The following is a 12895-nucleotide window of genomic DNA, read 5'->3' as shown; positions in this document are numbered from 1 at the left end:
TCCGGTCTGGGAAGATCCCACATGCCGCGGAGCGGCTGGGCCCGTGAGCCATGGCCGCTGAGCCTGCGCGTCCGGAGCCTGCGCTCCGCAATGGGAGAGGCCACAACAGTGAGAGGCCCGCGTACCGCAAAAAAAAAAAAAAAAAAAAGAACAGTCAGGTAACAAATTTGTGTCGTTCTAAGCCACTAAGTTCGTGGTGATTTGTTAAAAAAGCACTAGGAAATTAATACAGTTATATCCCTCGGGCTGGAATTGCTGAGTCATAGGCTAAGCTTACACTTTATTGGAAACTGTCAAACAGCTTCCAACATGGTTTTACCAGTTTATACTTCCACTAAGAGTACGTGAGAATTCTAGTTCCTCCACATCCTCCTCAACATTTGGAATTTTCTTTTGTCATTTCTACTCTTCTAGTAAAATCATACATTACCATTTTGCATTTCTCCAATAATAAATGAAGCCAAACACCTTTCATGTTTATGGGGCAAGTGGGCATCCTATCTTGTGATGTGACTGGCATATCTCTCACCTATTTTTTTAATGTCTTCTTACTCAATTCTGAGAGATTTTAAAAAATATTCCAGAGATGAGTCATTTTTCAAACATAGTATCACCAATATCTTCACATCTTCTTCTAGTCTGTCCATTTGTCTTCCACTGTCTTATTGGTTGATGAAGACAAAACAAAAGACTAATACGTTCTTAACCTCTTTTTTGTGTGCTGTTTAAGGAAGCTTTTCCTATTCAAAGATAATAAAGAATTTCTCCTATGATTTTTTTTCTAAATCCTTTATTTTTTGCCTTTTATGTTTAGATATGCAATCTGCCCTTAAGACAAAAGTTTTAAATCTCCTGTTAGAATGAGAAAGGTCAAGTGAGGTATGCAGATTTAAACATCAAATAGAAAATGAGAGAAGATATTAGATTTTGGTCTTCTGCTGCTCTTTTCTACAAACGCTGCTTTATCTACTGATGTTGTGAAGTCACCCCTGATATTCCAAAGTCACATTGAACTTTCCCTTTCTTAGCGCCAGCATTGCTCAACACCACTCATGAAATGCACTTTGTAACAACTGGAGATATTGTATGCATTTGTACTTGCTGCCTTCCCTGCTGGATTGTTAGCTCCTGTGACCAATGTCTGCTTCACTATTCATCTTTATGGGGCTCACAGAGTTAGCCCAGCATAAAATTGGTGGTGCTCATTACATGGTTGCTAAAAGAAAGAAGACTAACCATTAATTTCTCTGCTTTACGTCTATAAGTTTGCATGGCAACAATAATTGCCATACGACTCAAAAAAGTCATGAAAAAACTTATTTCTAATAACAGTTTTCTGGCATAAAAAATGATCTGAGAAAACAAAAATCTTAAAGAAAAAGGTGTTTTTAGGTAACCACGAGAATAGGAGTGCTAACATTTTATAGGTTTCTACTCTCAGAAGTTTCATTCTTAGTTACTTGTACTTAAATTAAAAAGCATATCAAGTTAATGGAGGCTGTTATCTTGAACTGCTTTTTATGTTGTCAGCATCTTTAATCCTCAGTCCCTTTACAGACTCAGACTGCCATCAGAGAACCATTTGTGTTGGCTGAAAGTGCCTTCCTATGCATTCTTTCTCATTGGTTCTTTGCCAAGCTCATGATAAGGTGTGTTTCCCTGTTATCTGGTACATTTACTGTTTTTTCCTCCGTAAATTACTGGTTCCATAACCACATAGTTTTCTATCCTTTTAAAAATACACTGATAACAGTGTTTTTTGGATATGTTATTAATTGTCCATTGTCTTACTTCATTAACTTGTTAAAGTCCACGTGATAGCTATGCAACAAAACAAATTCAATTTACCACTTAGACTCACTGGATTCTGCATTCTCACACATTCATGGTGTCTTAAAAATCCCTACCCCAATTGCTCTTCTACCAGGATGGTGGAAAAAGCAAAAGATTTGAAGTGCAATAGGCACTGATTTAAATTCTAGCTTTGTTGCTTACTAGCTTATATCCTTGGATAAAGTTACTTAAACTCTCTTAACATCTGTTTCTTTATTTGTTTAGTATTAATTATAAGGACCAAAAAAAAAACAGGATATTAATGTGACATGCTTTAGCACAATGTCTATAAAACACTAGGTGCTCAATAAATGTTAGTTCCTTTTTCCTTCCTGGAAAACAGAGTTTAAAAGTAGATAAAGGATCCTGAATGACATGTCAAATTGTATAAGAGGCTAATAGGGAACCAATTAGGATTCTTGGGAAACATATTAGTTTGATCAAATTTGAGAACAGAGAGAATACTCTAGTGATGGATAGAGATAGTAAAAAAAAAAAAATCTTTATAGACTAGGTAGCTACCATTAATGAGTAAAGAAATAGGGAGTGTTAGAGCAATGATGCTCTGGAGAATGCATGCCCTACTTGTATGTGTTGAAATTCCAGTGATCATTATTAGAATTCTCTCCTGACCAAACAAAACTTGGAGGATTAGATTTGCCCTAGTGGCAGAGGAAGTTCTTTACCCCCCAGAGTAGAGAATATATTGGACACCAGATAAATTCAAGGCAGGGAGTGAAGTTAGACTCTTATCATAGCACTTTAAGTAAGAAATTACCAAGACCCAGAACAGAACAGCTGCTGTCATAGGGATAAAGAGACATCCCTCTAGTGGCAAAAGGATACATACCTGAATAAATTAGTTGCTTTAAAATTTAAATAACATAAAAAGAATTTCATTGCAAATACTTGCAAGGAGTTAACTATTAAAGATATCTGTTTACACAAAATAATTCACCCAAAATACATCTTTTGTTTAAATCCTGATTCACACATATTGGAGGCAATTAGGTAACTGTACATATGCATACAGAATTTCAAAAATATATTTAAATGTATATGTATATATTTAAGTGAACATAATTATATATGTTATAAATTATAGACAAATCAACTACTGTTCATTTCATCATGTGGTTTTTTTTTTTTTTTTTTTTTACTGTAAAGATTGTTTTCAGCTTTTCCAATAGCATCACAACGTTGCCCTCAAAAGAACAAGGCAGATTCACTAATGGACTTTCATGGTAGGTTGGATGATGCCATAATTATGAAGAGACTGCTGTTGACCCATAAAGCAGTTTTAGAGTTGACTTGAGGGATGAAATCCAGGCTACTTAAGGTCATTAAAGAGTTCATTTTACATGCTGAGAGGGGCTGTATTTCTTTGGCTAAAATTCAATTCAGTTCATTGTGCTAATTCCTGAAATTATTCCTGGACTTTATAAAATAACTACCATTTACCTAGAATCAACTTTGTTTAGCTCACTTTGCATACATTATTTATAATCTTTGTAACTCTGCTCAAGATAGTTATAACCTATTCCTTACAGATGGGGAAATAAACATATGACCATTAGTCAACTTGACCATATTCATAGTTAGTATGCGTTAAATGCATGGTTTAAAACTTAACGTCTTTTCCTCACAAGCCATGAATTTTGCTATGCAACATGAAAAGTTCTGCTTCATAACTCACAAACATTATTTGAGGTCTATGACACCAATGTCATAGTTTACCTGTATAGACATGGATGCAAGGAAGCATAAGCAGTTAGTAGATAGACACTGACATCAGCCATTTTCACTGGATGTACAAAAGTTTTCTTTAAAAAATTTTACAATATGCATCAATACAATTTTAAAATATCCACAACCCCAGAAACTCCACATATTGGAAACAATTTAAGAAAATCATCAAAGATAAATACAGTTAATAATACTGTATTGTATATCTGAAAGTTGCTAAAAGAATACATCTTAAAAGATCTCATCACAAGAAAAAGAACTGTAACTATGTGTGGTTATGGGTGTTAACTAGAGGTTGTGATGATCACTGTACAATATATACACATATAGAATCATTATGTTGTATACCTAAAACTAATATAATGTTACATGTCAATCATATCTTAATTTAAAAAGAGATGAATATGAAGATTAGCATACAAGATTTTTTTCACATACTGTTATATATAAACTCCAACAATTAAAAAACCTATGTAATTGAAAATTAGGAGAATTGTCCTATCACACATCTGTATGACATAGTATTCTAAACATTAAAGATTATTTACAAATAATATACAAAGAAGTAGTTGTAGAATAATCTTATGCAAAAAAGAAACAGAAGGTAAAACTATATACATAAGCTGGTGAATATTTTATATATCTGTTCATATTTTTTACCTATGTCTTTTATTCTCCTTCCTTCCTTCCTTCCTTTTTTCTTCCTTTATTTCTTTCCATGTCTCCATCCATCTACCTGTCTAATTATTGCAAATATTAATGATGTCTGTCAAAGATAATGAAATAATTCTTCTTGTTTTATTAAATTCTTGTTTATAATTTTACTTTCCTGATTTAAAAATTGTTTTTTGTTTTAAAATAAAGTACACAGTACCATTAAAAATAATAACGTTTGCCTGTAGTGCACTAAAAAGCCTTTCGTTTCATAGTTTTAGGGTTTCAGAGCCAGGACCTAGATCATACTTGGATAAAGTAGAAAAAAAATCTTATCCTGATGCAGGCAAAAAGGTAAGAAGAGTGGCAGTGGGGATATGGAACTGAAGGAAATTTGAAAGGAAAAAAATGACATCAGGTGGTAGTAATCTTCTATGGTTGAATAGAGAGTTCTTCTTAGAGGAACAGGGAGTGGGGAATTATAATTTTGAAATACATATACTATTACTAAAGTAGGATTAAGTGTATTGTGTTAGCCCTATAAAAAAGAATAAATGAACCCTATATACTTTGTACTGAGAATCGCTGCCATCAGGTAAATAGTATTTCCTTTAAAAAATTTTTATAAACCTTATTTTTTAATTGAAATATAGTTGATTTAAAATATTAGTTTCAGGTGTGCAACACAGTGATTAAATATTTTTATAGATTTAATTCCATTTAAAGTTATTATAAAATATTGGCTATATTCCCTGTACTGTACAAGATATCCTTGTAGCTCATTTATTTTATACATAGTAGTTTGTACCTTTTAATCTCCTAACCGTATCTTGCCCCTACCCCTTCCTCTCCCCACTGGTAACCACTAGTTCGTTCTCAATATCTGTAAGTCTGTTTGTTTTTTGGCTATATTCATTCATCTCTTTTAACTTTTGTATTTCACATATAAGTGATAATATACAGTATTTGCCTTTCTCTGTCTTATTTCACTAAGCATTATATCCTGCAGGTCCATCCATGTTGTTGCAAATGGCAAAATATCATTTGGTTGAGTAATATTCCATTATATATATATATATACATATATATATGCATGCATGCCACTATTTCTATATCCATTTATCTGTTGATGGACACTTAGGCTGCTTCCATATCTTGGCTACTGTAAAGAATGCTGCTATGTACATTGGGGTGCATATATCTTTTTGAATTAGTGTTTTTGTTTCCTTCAGATATATACCCAGGAATAGAATTGCTGGGTCATATTGTAGTTCTATTTTAGTTTTGTTGAGGAACCTCCATACTGTTTTCCATAGTAGCTGCAACAATTCACATTCCCACCAACAGTGTACTAGGGTTCTTATTTCTCCACATCCTTGTCAACATTTGTTATTTGTAGACATTTTGCTGATAGCCATTCTGACAGATATGAGGTAATATCTCATTGTGGTTTTGATTTGACTATTTTTATGCTATTATCATACTAATTTGATGACTATAGCTTTGTATAATATAGTTTGAAGTCAGGAAGTGTGATACCTCCAGCCTTGTTCTTTTTCATAATATTGCTTTGGCTATTTGGAGTTTAATGTGGTTCCACATAAATTTTAGAATTATTTGTTCTACTTCTCCGTAAAATGTTATGGGTATTTTGATAGGGATTGCACTAAATCTGTAGACTGTTTTGGGTGGTATGGACATTTTAGCAATATTAATTCCTTCAACCCATGAACATGGGATATCTTTTCACTTCTTTTACCATCTTCAATTTCCTTCACCAGTGTTTTATAGTTTTCAGAGAATAGGTCTTTCACCTACTTAAATTTATTCCTAATTATTTGATTATTTTTGATGTGGTTTTAAACAATATTGTTTTCTTGCTTTCTCTTTCTGATAGTTAATTATTAGTGTATAGAAAAGCAACCTATTTCTGTATATTAATCTTGTATCCTGCTACTTCACTGAATTTATTTATTAGTTCTAAGAGTTTTTTGATGGAGACTCTATGGTTTTCTATATATTGTATCATGTTGTCTGCATATAGTGACAGTTTTACTTCTTCCTTTCCAAATTGTATGCCTTTTTATTTCTTTTTCTTCCCTGATTGCTATGGCTAGGACATCCAGTGATATGTAAAATAGAAGTTACAAAAATGGGCGTCCTTGTCTTGTTCCTAACAGGAAAGGCCTTCAGCTTTTCACTGTTGAGTATGATGCTAGCTGTGGGTTTGTCATAAATGTCCTTTATTATGTTGAGATATGTTCCCTCTATACCAACTTTCATGAGAGTTTTTATCATAAAGAGATGCTGATTTTTGTCAAATGTTTTTCTGTGTCTATTGAAATGATCATGTGATTTTTAGACTTCCTTTTGTTAATGTGGTATATCATACTGATTGATTTGTGGATACTGAACCATCCTTGCATCCCCGAAATAAATTCCACTTGATTGTGGTGTATGATCATTTTTCTATATTGTTGAATTCATTTTGCTAATATTTTGTTGAGGAGTTTTCCAAATATATTCATCAGAGATATTGGCCTATAATTATCTTTTTTTGTAATGTCTCTGTCTGGTTTTGGTATCAGGGTTAGCGTGGCCTCATAGAATGGGGAGTGTTCCCTCCTCTCAATTTTTTGAAATAGTTTGAGAAGGATAGGTATTAGCTCTTCTTTATATGTTCGGTAGAATTCCGCATGAAGCCATCTGGTCCTGAACTTTTGTTTGTTAGGAGTGTTTTCATCACAGATTCAATTTCAGTACTTGTAATTTGTCTGTTCATATTTTCTATTTCTTCCTGGTTCAGTGTTGGAAGATTGTACCTTTATAAGAATTTGTCCATTTCTTCTAGGTTGTTCATTTTATTGGCATATAGTTGCTTGTAGTAGTCTCTTATGGTCCTTTGTATTTCTCTGGTGTTGGTTGTAACTTCTCCTTTTTCATTTCTAATTTATTGATTTGGGCCCTCCACAAGGGAGTTTTGTGCTTCCTATATCTGGATATCTGTTTCCTTCTTCAGGTTTGGAAAGTTTTCTGCCATATTTTCATGAAATACATTTTTGACCTTTTTCTCTCTCTCATCTCCTTCTGAGACCCCTATAAAGCAAATGTTGGTACACTTGATGTTGTCTCAGTGGTCCCTTTAACTGTTCTCATTTTTTAGCCTTATTTTTATTTTTGCTGTATTGATTGGGTGATTTCCATTATTCTATCTTTCAGATCACTTATGTGTTCTGTATCATCTACTGTTAATTCCTTCTAGTGTGTTTTTCATTTCAGTTTTTGTATTCTTCATTTCTGACTTTTTAAAAATGTTTTCTAGTTCCTTATTAAAATTCTCACTGTGTTTACCCTTTTCTCAAGTTCAGTTAGCATTGTTATTACTAATGTTTTCAACTCTTTATCTGGTAAATTATTTCTCTGTTTCATTAGTCTTTTCAGGGTTTTTCCCTTGTTCATACATTTAAAACAATTTCTCTGTCTTCTCATTTTGTTTCACTTTCTGCCTTTATGAAATTATATAAAATAGTTACCTATCCAGGTCTTAAAGGGGTGTCCTTGTGTGGGAGCATCCCTATAAGAGTCTTCCTGTGCTCAGTTGGCTTTTGTGGGAGAGCTAGATCTGACAAGACCACAAGGCACATTTTCTGCCAGGGTGTGCTAGAAGCTATCACCTTAGTATAAGTTGTGGCTCGAGATGGAGGGACTAGAGGCTGAGCCATCTGTGAGCCAGGGCTTCTCAGCTGTTCAGTGGCCAATACCATACTATAGGGAGGTGGGGTTGGGCCCCAAGTTACTGGAGCAAAATCCCTGAAGGTTCGGTCCAAGCTGGCTCCATTCCCTCTAAGTGTGTGCTCTGCTCCCTTACAGCATTGGCACATTTACCCCACAGGGTAGCAGTGCTCAAGCAAGAGGGTCAGGAACCAGTGCCTGGTGCAGGCCAGGCCCCTTGCTGGGGTACGCCTGGCACACCAGTCAGAGTTCCAAACCACTCCCAGTCTGCCACCTCCACGAGCACCAGTAATGGCAGTCCTAGCCCCATTGAGATGTCATGCTGGGTCTTAACCAGCTCTGTCCCTCAAAACTGCATACTCTCCTTGGCATCAGTGGCCTTTGCCATGATGGAGGGCTGTTCCACAGAGCAAAAGTGGCAGGAGTAAGTGCTTGGCTCAGGTTGGAGCCTGCCCTGTCTCAGGAAAGCAGCAAAAGCCCCAGTCGGTTTCAGTCCACTTCTTCTGCTGTGTTTACAGAGTAAGCAAGAATGTGTGTCCTCTTCATGAGCAGAGTCTAGGTTTCTTACAGCCTCGTCATCAGTCGCATTGGTTTTCAAACTAGCTAAGGGGTCTTTTCCTCCTGGTGTCAGACTCCAGGACGGGGGTGGCCAATATGTGGTTTGAACTGCTAACTCCCAAGGGAGGATCTCTGAGCCCTTGTAATCCCCCTCCTGTTCTGTGTCACCTTCTAGGGGTGTGAGTCCCAACCTGATCCCTTCTCTTTCCTTCCTACCTGACTCCGTGTGGATTTTTCTTACAGCCTAGGTTGTATTAGGGTTTTTCTGCCAGTCTCCAGTTTGTTTTTGGTGAGACTTGCTCCACATGTAAATGTATTCTTGTTGCGTTTGTTGGGGGTGGTGAGCTCCACATCCTCCTACTCCACCTTTTTGACTCCTCCCCCTAAATCTTATTTTTATTCCTTATAGTTGCAACAGTGATCTAAAATATGATGTATTTATTTTATATGCATATGTAAAGTGGTGAACATCTTAATTAGTGTACAATTTATAAAGGTATTTTAATTGACAGGAGCCATGGGGGGGAAAAAAGGGAGGGGATCTAAAATCTCATCGGTAAACAAATCTTAATACTTTAGTAAATATAGTTTCTGGCATGAAGTATAGAAAAACCTACTTTATGCTTTATACAAACTATGATATATTGTGGATATTGTTTTAGTGAGGTGTCATAGCTTCTCAAAGAAAGGAATATATTCATCCGTGTGCTGGAGCCAACTCACGTCAGCTCATAAGAGCCAGTTTTCACATTTTCAGGGATTTTGTGGTATGATTGATAAGCACAGCAATCATTAAAAATTAAATTTTATACCCTTACAGTTAAATAAGTAATGTTACAAACAAAAGTAATAAGTACTCAAAAGTCATGACTTCTTAACTATTTTACTACATTTTACTCTTATCTATGCTCTTGAAATTATTTATATCTGTTGTATCCATGATCTGGAAATATTATGCAATGGTGTGCTACTGCAAATCTCTTTCCAACTCCAACTTCAGTGATGCCACATTGTAACTAGAAATCAGTAATGGTGGAAGTGTTCATACTGTAGAAATAAATCAGCAAATTCTAAAACAAGACTTCCATTCCTACCCACCTTCCCTGGAAATCCAGTAGTTAAATATTTACCAGCAACCACTGAACATATTATTCCTTCATGACTTCCTCTTTTTTCCCCCGAGACATGTCCAAATATAATATACTATATTTGGATATCATCCATTTTTCTGTACCATGCATCATGGAAAAATAAAAGAAAAATCAATCACAAACTATCTATTCTATATTTACTGATTGCTTGATAATATGCTTGGTACCATCCAGTGACATTGATGTTGTAGAGGTATAAGGATAAATAAAATATAGTCCCTGCCTTTATGGTGAGGGGAAGGAGAACAGTTAGATATTCAAATATGTGCTACTTTGACACTGAAAATAATGCATATTTATATAAAATGCTTAATGTTTAAAGTGTCTTCATAAACAGTCTCCTTCACTTGATTCTCACAAACCCCAGGAAGCAAATTAGAATTGGTTAAGTCTCGACCAATGAGAAAGTCAAGGCATGCCCAATGTCAGAGATCAAGAAGGATGCAGAGATAAAAACAAAATCCAATATCCAATTGCTTTAACTATGTGACCTGTGCCATTTGTGTGCTCCTCTACTATTTAAAAAAATTTTAAGGAGGATTTCCAAATACCATCTACTAGACTCAGTAAAACTATACCTGGATAAACTGAGTTTTTCCAGGAAAACATTAAAGTCCTATTATGACAACCTTAAAATTATTGGTCTACAGTAAGTCCCCTACATACAAACGAGTTCCGTTCCAAGAGCATGTTCATAAGACCAATTTGTTCGTAAATCCAACATAAGTTAGCCTAGGTACCCAATTAATACAATTGGCTATATAGTACTATACTGTAATAGGTTTATAATACTTTTCACACAAATAATACATGAAAAACAAACACAAAAAATAAAGAAAACATTTTTAATCTTACAGTACAGTACCTTGAAAAGTATAGTAGTGCAGTATAACAGCTGGAATCCAGGGTCTGGCATCGAGTGAACAGGCAAGAAGAGTTACCGACTGGAGGAGAGAGAGGAGGTGGGAGATGGTAAAGCTGAAGGATCCTCAGCAATAAGAGACGGAAGGTAAGCTGCAATTTCACTCTTGCCTTACGTGATTAGACATGCGAACACACGTTCACATCTTTAAAAGTTCACAACTTAAAGGTTTGTATGTAGGGGACTTACTGTATCTTATAAGGTATAATCATACAATGATTCTCTAACTCTGGATTTTCATCCAATCCATAAAACAATATAATATTACACTTGAGATGGAAGCCAGGACAGGTGGATTGACAGACACACACACATACTGCTACCCCTAAATCTGTCTGTGCTTCAGGTGCCTGGGACATTGATGGACAAATATAGTTTCCATTTCAGAACGAAAATCTATGAAATGAAAAGCATTCTTTCAAAAGACGAGACTGCTAAAAGAGACAAGCTGCGTCTTAATGGGAGTGAAGGATGAGACAGGCTGTAATAGCATGAAGAGAATTGCAGGAAAAACATAATGCATGAAAAGCCAAAAGTTCAGTCAGATTGATGATTTGAAATGGGAAAGGGAGAATAAGTCACTTGCAAAAAATTGAATCAATCTATGTTTTTGTTTTTAAAGAATGTTCAGTAGATTTCTGTGGAAAAAGGTATACAAAGGTTCAAAGAGACATGGTTGCAAAGTTAGTCTCAGACCAAATCTATCCAAATATATTCCAGATAATTGGGTATGAATTGATTAATTCCACTGAAGTATAAATGCAGCAAATAGAAAATTCATATAAAGGAAAAACAGAGTCACTTATTCTTGTCATTTTTAAAAAAATTTATTCCTTCTCTCCTTTCCTCTTTGGTAACCATAAAATTTTAATCTTTATCTTTTTGTGTGATCATTATTTAAAACATTCACTGTAAAATATATCTGTAGATTCTAGTTGACTCAGTGCCCTGGAGATTATTGGACGCATGTAGCAAATATGTCATGTCATGACATCAAAGCATTTTCCAAGCTTAAAAAGCGATTGAGAGAGGTGTTTCAAAATGGCGGAGGAGTAAGACGTGAAGATCACCTTTCTCCCCACAAATACATCAGAAATACATCTATATGTGGAACAACTCCTACAGAACACCTACTGCACGCTGGCAGAAGACCTCAGACTTCCCAAAAGTCAAGAATCTCAGCACATACCTGGGTAGGGAAAAAGAAAAAAGAAAAACCTCAGACTTCCCAAAAGTCAAGAAACTCAGCACATACCTGGGTAGGGAAAAAGAAAAAAGAAAAAACAGAGACAAAAGAATAGGGATGGGACCTGCACCAACGGGAGGGAGCTGTGAAGGAGGAAAGGTTCCCACACACGAGGCAGGCCCTTCACGGGCGGAGACTGCGGGTGGCGGAGGTGGGGAGCTTCGGAGCAACGGAGGAGAGCGCAGCAACGGGGTGCAGAGGACAAAGCGGAGAGATTCCCGCACAGAGGATCGGAGCCAACCAGCACTCACCAGCCCGAGAGGCTTGTCTGCTCACCCACCGGGATGGGCGGGGGCTGGGAGTTGAGGCTCAGGATTTGGAGGTCAGATCCCAGGGAGAGGACTGGGGTTGGCTGTGTGAACACAGCCTGAAAGGGGCTAGTGTGCCACAGCCAGACTGGAGGGAGTCCAGGAAAAAATCTGGACCTGCCGAAGAGGCAAGAGACTTTTTCTTGACTCTGTTTCCTGGTGGGCGAGGAGAGGGGATTAAGAGCGCCACTTAAAGGAGCTCCAGAGACGGGCACGAGCCGCAGCTATCAGTGCGGACCCCAGAAACGGGCATGAGATGCTAAGGCTCCTGCTGCAGCCACCAAGAAGCCTGTGTGCAAGCACAGGTCACTATCCACACCTCCCCTCCAGGGAGCCTGTGCAACCCACCACTGCCAGGGTCCCGTGATCCAGGGACAACTTCCCTGGGAGAACACACGGAGCTCCTCAGGCTGGTGCAACGTCACGCTGGCCTCTGCCGCTGCAGGCTCGCCCCGCATCTGTACCCCTCCCTCCCCCTGGCCTGAGTGAGCCGGAACCCCCGAATCAGCTGCTCCTTTAACCTGGTCCGGTCTGAGCAAAGAACAGATGCCCTCAGGCACCCTACACGCAGAGATGGTTCCAAATCCAAAGCTGAACCCCAGGAGCTTTGCGAACAAAGAAGAGAAAGGGAAATCTCTCCCAGCAGCCTCAGGAGCAGCAGATTAAATCACCACAATCAACTTGATGTACCCTGCATCTGTGGAACACCTGAATAGACAACGAATCATCCCAAATTGAGGAGGTG

This window comes from Physeter macrocephalus, chromosome 16 (assembly GCF_002837175.3).
Source record: "Physeter macrocephalus isolate SW-GA chromosome 16, ASM283717v5, whole genome shotgun sequence".
Taxonomy (NCBI): Eukaryota; Metazoa; Chordata; class Mammalia; order Artiodactyla; family Physeteridae; genus Physeter; species Physeter macrocephalus.
Note: the sequence above shows the minus strand (reverse complement) of the source record.